Source organism: Hippichthys cyanospilos, unplaced genomic scaffold, assembly GCF_059441005.1.
Source record: "Hippichthys cyanospilos isolate Australia breed blue-spotted pipefish unplaced genomic scaffold, RoL_Hcya_1.0 HiC_scaffold_23, whole genome shotgun sequence".
In the NCBI taxonomy this organism is placed as follows: domain Eukaryota; kingdom Metazoa; phylum Chordata; class Actinopteri; order Syngnathiformes; family Syngnathidae; genus Hippichthys; species Hippichthys cyanospilos.
This window is the reverse complement of record NW_028283379.1, coordinates 708,529-714,636: the sequence shown is the minus strand read 5'-3', so window position 1 is coordinate 714,636 and position 6,108 is coordinate 708,529.

Here is a 6,108-nt window from a genome sequence, read left to right as displayed (position 1 = left end):
TGCTTCTAAAGCATACGCAAGCAGAAATTTCAATGTACAATGATGTTTTTAAAAAAAGGGTCAAAATGTGCTCCACTCGGGCTGAAAACGCTTGTTTGGAACATTTCATTAATGTTGACTATAAATCATAAACTAAGCATTTTTCAGCTGAAATAATGAATGTAGTCCTCTTAATTCTTGCTTCTAAAGCATACGCAAGCAGAAATTTCAATGTACAATGATGTTTTTAAAAAAACAGTCAAAATGTGCTCCACTCGGGCTGAAAACGCTTGTTTGGGACATGACATTAATGTTGACTATAAATCATAAACTAAGCATTTTTCAGCTGAAATAATGAATGTAGTCCTCTTAATTCTTGCTTCTAAAGCATACGCAAGCAGAAATTTCAATGTACAATGATGTTTTTAAAAAAACAGTCAAAATGTGCTCCACTCGGGCTGAAAACGCTTGTTTGGGACATTACATTAATGTTGACTATAAATCATAAACTAAGCATTTTTCAGCTGAAATAATGAATGTAGTCCTCTTAATTCTTGCTTCTAAAGCATACGCAAAAAGAAATTTCAATGTACAATGATGTTTTTTAAAAAACGGTCAAAATGTGCTCCACTCGGGCTGAAAACGCTTGTTCGGAACATTTCCTTAATGTTGACTATAAATCATAAACTAAGCATTTTTCAGCTGAAATAATGAATGTAGTCCTCTTAATTCTTGCTTCTAAAGCATACGCAAGCAGAAATTTCAATGTACAATGATGTTTTTAAAAAAAACAGTCAAAATGCGCTCCACTCGGGCTGAAAACGCTGTTGGGGACATTTCATTAATGTTGACTACAAATCAAAAACTAAGCATTTTTCAGCTGAAATAATGAAAGTAGTCCTCTTAATTCTTGCTTCTAAAGCATACGCAAGCAGAAATTTCAATGTACAATGATGTTTTTAAAAAAAACAGTCAAAATGTGCTCCACTCGGGCTGAAAACGCTGTTGGTCGACATTTCATTAATGTTGACTACAAATCAAAAACTAAGCATTTTTCAGCTGAAATAATGAATGTAGTCCTCTTAATTCTTGCTTCTAAAGCATTCGCAAGCAGAAATTTCAATGTACAATGATGTTTTTAAAAAAACAGTCAAAATGTGCTCCACTCGGGCTGAAAACGCTGTTGGGGACATTTCATTAATGTTGACTATAAATCATAAACTAAGCATTTTTCAGCTGAAATAATGAATGTAGTCCTCTTAATTCTTGCTTCTAAAGCATACGCAAGCAGAAATTTCAATGTACAATGATGTTTTTAAAAAAACAGTCAAAATGTGCTCCACTCGGGCTGAAAACGCTTGTTTGGGACATTACATTAATGTTGACTATAAATCATAAACTAAGCATTTTTCAGCTGAAATAATGAATGTAGTCCTCTTAATTCTTGCTTCTAAAGCATACGCAAAAAGAAATTTCAATGTACAATGATGTTTTTTAAAAAACGGTCAAAATGTGCTCCACTCGGGCTGAAAACGCTTGTTCGGAACATTTCCTTAATGTTGACTATAAATCATAAACTAAGCATTTTTCAGCTGAAATAATGAATGTAGTCCTCTTAATTCTTGCTTCTAAAGCATACGCAAGCAGAAATTTCAATGTACAATGATGTTTTTAAAAAAAACAGTCAAAATGCGCTCCACTCGGGCTGAAAACGCTGTTGGGGACATTTCATTAATGTTGACTACAAATCAAAAACTAAGCATTTTTCAGCTGAAATAATGAAAGTAGTCCTCTTAATTCTTGCTTCTAAAGCATACGCAAGCAGAAATTTCAATGTACAATGATGTTTTTAAAAAAAACAGTCAAAATGTGCTCCACTCGGGCTGAAAACGCTGTTGGTCGACATTTCATTAATGTTGACTACAAATCAAAAACTAAGCATTTTTCAGCTGAAATAATGAATGTAGTCCTCTTAATTCTTGCTTCTAAAGCATTCGCAAGCAGAAATTTCAATGTACAATGATGTTTTTAAAAAAACAGTCAAAATGTGCTCCACTCGGGCTGAAAACGCTGTTGGGGACATTTCATTAATGTTGACTATAAATCATAAACTAAGCATTTTTCAGCTGAAATAATGAATGTAGTCCTCTTAATTCTTGCTTCTAAAGCATACGCAAGCAGAAATTTCAATGTACAATGATGTTTTTAAAAAAACAGTCAAAATGTGCTCCACTCGGGCTGAAAACGCTTGTTTGGGACATTACATTAATGTTGACTATAAATCATAAACTAAGCATTTTTCAGCTGAAATAATGAATGTAGTCCTCTTAATTCTTGCTTCTAAAGCATACGCAAACAGAAATTTCAATGTACAATGATGTTTTTTAAAAAACGGTCAAAATGTGCTCCACTCGGGCTGAAAACGCTTGTTCGGAACATTTCCTTAATGTTGACTATAAATCATAAACTAAGCATTTTTCAGCTGAAATAATGAATGTAGTCCTCTTAATTCTTGCTTCTAAAGCATACGCAAGCAGAAATTTCAATGTACAATGATGTTTTTAAAAAAAACAGTCAAAATGCGCTCCACTCGGGCTGAAAACGCTGTTGGGGACATTTCATTAATGTTGACTACAAATCAAAAACTAAGCATTTTTCAGCTGAAATAATGAAAGTAGTCCTCTTAATTCTTGCTTCTAAAGCATACGCAAGCAGAAATTTCAATGTACAATGATGTTTTTAAAAAAAAACAGTCAAAATGTGCTCCACTCGGGCTGAAAACGCTGTTGGTCGACATTTCATTAATGTTGACTACAAATCAAAAACTAAGCATTTTTCAGCTGAAATAATGAATGTAGTCCTCTTAATTCTTGCTTCTAAAGCATTCGCAAGCAGAAATTTCAATGTACAATGATGTTTTTAAAAAAACAGTCAAAATGTGCTCCACTCGGGCTGAAAACGCTGTTGGGGACATTTCATTAATGTTGACTATAAATCATAAACTAAGCATTTTTCAGCTGAAATAATGAATGTAGTCCTCTTAATTCTTGCTTCTAAAGCATACGCAAGCAGAAATTTCAATGTACAATGATGTTTTTAAAAAAACAGTCAAAATGTGCTCCACTCGGGCTGAAAACGCTTGTTTGGGACATTACATTAATGTTGACTATAAATCATAAACTAAGCATTTTTCAGCTGAAATAATGAATGTAGTCCTCTTAATTCTTGCTTCTAAAGCATACGCAAACAGAAATTTCAATGTACAATGATGTTTTTTAAAAAACGGTCAAAATGTGCTCCACTCGGGCTGAAAACGCTTGTTCGGAACATTTCCTTAATGTTGACTATAAATCATAAACTAAGCATTTTTCAGCTGAAATAATGAATGTAGTCCTCTTAATTCTTGCTTCTAAAGCATACGCAAGCAGAAATTTCAATGTACAATGATGTTTTTAAAAAAAACAGTCAAAATGCGCTCCACTCGGGCTGAAAACGCTGTTGGGGACATTTCATTAATGTTGACTATAAATCATAAACTAAGCATTTTTCAGCTGAAATAATGAATGTAGTCCTCTTAATTCTTGCTTCTAAAGCATACGCAAGCAGAAATTTCAATGTACAATGATGTTTTTAAAAAAAGGGTCAAAATGTGCTCCACTCGGGCTGAAAACGCTTGTTTGGAACATTTCATTAATGTTGACTATAAATCATAAACTAAGCATTTTTCAGCTGAAATAATGAATGTAGTCCTCTTAATTCTTGCTTCTAAAGCATACGCAAGCAGAAATTTCAATGTACAATGATGTTTTTAAAAAAACAGTCAAAATGTGCTCCACTCGGGCTGAAAACGCTTGTTTGGGACATGACATTAATGTTGACTATAAATCATAAACTAAGCATTTTTCAGCTGAAATAATGAATGTAGTCCTCTTAATTCTTGCTTCTAAAGCATACGCAAGCAGAAATTTCAATGTACAATGATGTTTTTAAAAAAACAGTCAAAATGTGCTCCACTCGGGCTGAAAACGCTTGTTTGGGACATTACATTAATGTTGACTATAAATCATAAACTAAGCATTTTTCAGCTGAAATAATGAATGTAGTCCTCTTAATTCTTGCTTCTAAAGCATACGCAAAAAGAAATTTCAATGTACAATGATGTTTTTTAAAAAACGGTCAAAATGTGCTCCACTCGGGCTGAAAACGCTTGTTCGGAACATTTCCTTAATGTTGACTATAAATCATAAACTAAGCATTTTTCAGCTGAAATAATGAATGTAGTCCTCTTAATTCTTGCTTCTAAAGCATACGCAAGCAGAAATTTCAATGTACAATGATGTTTTTAAAAAAAACAGTCAAAATGCGCTCCACTCGGGCTGAAAACGCTGTTGGGGACATTTCATTAATGTTGACTACAAATCAAAAACTAAGCATTTTTCAGCTGAAATAATGAAAGTAGTCCTCTTAATTCTTGCTTCTAAAGCATACGCAAGCAGAAATTTCAATGTACAATGATGTTTTTAAAAAAAACAGTCAAAATGTGCTCCACTCGGGCTGAAAACGCTGTTGGTCGACATTTCATTAATGTTGACTACAAATCAAAAACTAAGCATTTTTCAGCTGAAATAATGAATGTAGTCCTCTTAATTCTTGCTTCTAAAGCATTCGCAAGCAGAAATTTCAATGTACAATGATGTTTTTAAAAAAACAGTCAAAATGTGCTCCACTCGGGCTGAAAACGCTGTTGGGGACATTTCATTAATGTTGACTATAAATCATAAACTAAGCATTTTTCAGCTGAAATAATGAATGTAGTCCTCTTAATTCTTGCTTCTAAAGCATACGCAAGCAGAAATTTCAATGTACAATGATGTTTTTAAAAAAACAGTCAAAATGTGCTCCACTCGGGCTGAAAACGCTTGTTTGGGACATTACATTAATGTTGACTATAAATCATAAACTAAGCATTTTTCAGCTGAAATAATGAATGTAGTCCTCTTAATTCTTGCTTCTAAAGCATACGCAAAAAGAAATTTCAATGTACAATGATGTTTTTTAAAAAACGGTCAAAATGTGCTCCACTCGGGCTGAAAACGCTTGTTCGGAACATTTCCTTAATGTTGACTATAAATCATAAACTAAGCATTTTTCAGCTGAAATAATGAATGTAGTCCTCTTAATTCTTGCTTCTAAAGCATACGCAAGCAGAAATTTCAATGTACAATGATGTTTTTAAAAAAAACAGTCAAAATGCGCTCCACTCGGGCTGAAAACGCTGTTGGGGACATTTCATTAATGTTGACTACAAATCAAAAACTAAGCATTTTTCAGCTGAAATAATGAAAGTAGTCCTCTTAATTCTTGCTTCTAAAGCATACGCAAGCAGAAATTTCAATGTACAATGATGTTTTTAAAAAAAACAGTCAAAATGTGCTCCACTCGGGCTGAAAACGCTGTTGGTCGACATTTCATTAATGTTGACTACAAATCAAAAACTAAGCATTTTTCAGCTGAAATAATGAATGTAGTCCTCTTAATTCTTGCTTCTAAAGCATTCGCAAGCAGAAATTTCAATGTACAATGATGTTTTTAAAAAAACAGTCAAAATGTGCTCCACTCGGGCTGAAAACGCTGTTGGGGACATTTCATTAATGTTGACTATAAATCATAAACTAAGCATTTTTCAGCTGAAATAATGAATGTAGTCCTCTTAATTCTTGCTTCTAAAGCATACGCAAGCAGAAATTTCAATGTACAATGATGTTTTTAAAAAAACAGTCAAAATGTGCTCCACTCGGGCTGAAAACGCTTGTTTGGGACATTACATTAATGTTGACTATAAATCATAAACTAAGCATTTTTCAGCTGAAATAATGAATGTAGTCCTCTTAATTCTTGCTTCTAAAGCATACGCAAACAGAAATTTCAATGTACAATGATGTTTTTTAAAAAACGGTCAAAATGTGCTCCACTCGGGCTGAAAACGCTTGTTCGGAACATTTCCTTAATGTTGACTATAAATCATAAACTAAGCATTTTTCAGCTGAAATAATGAATGTAGTCCTCTTAATTCTTGCTTCTAAAGCATACGCAAGCAGAAATTTCAATGTACAATGATGTTTTTAAAAA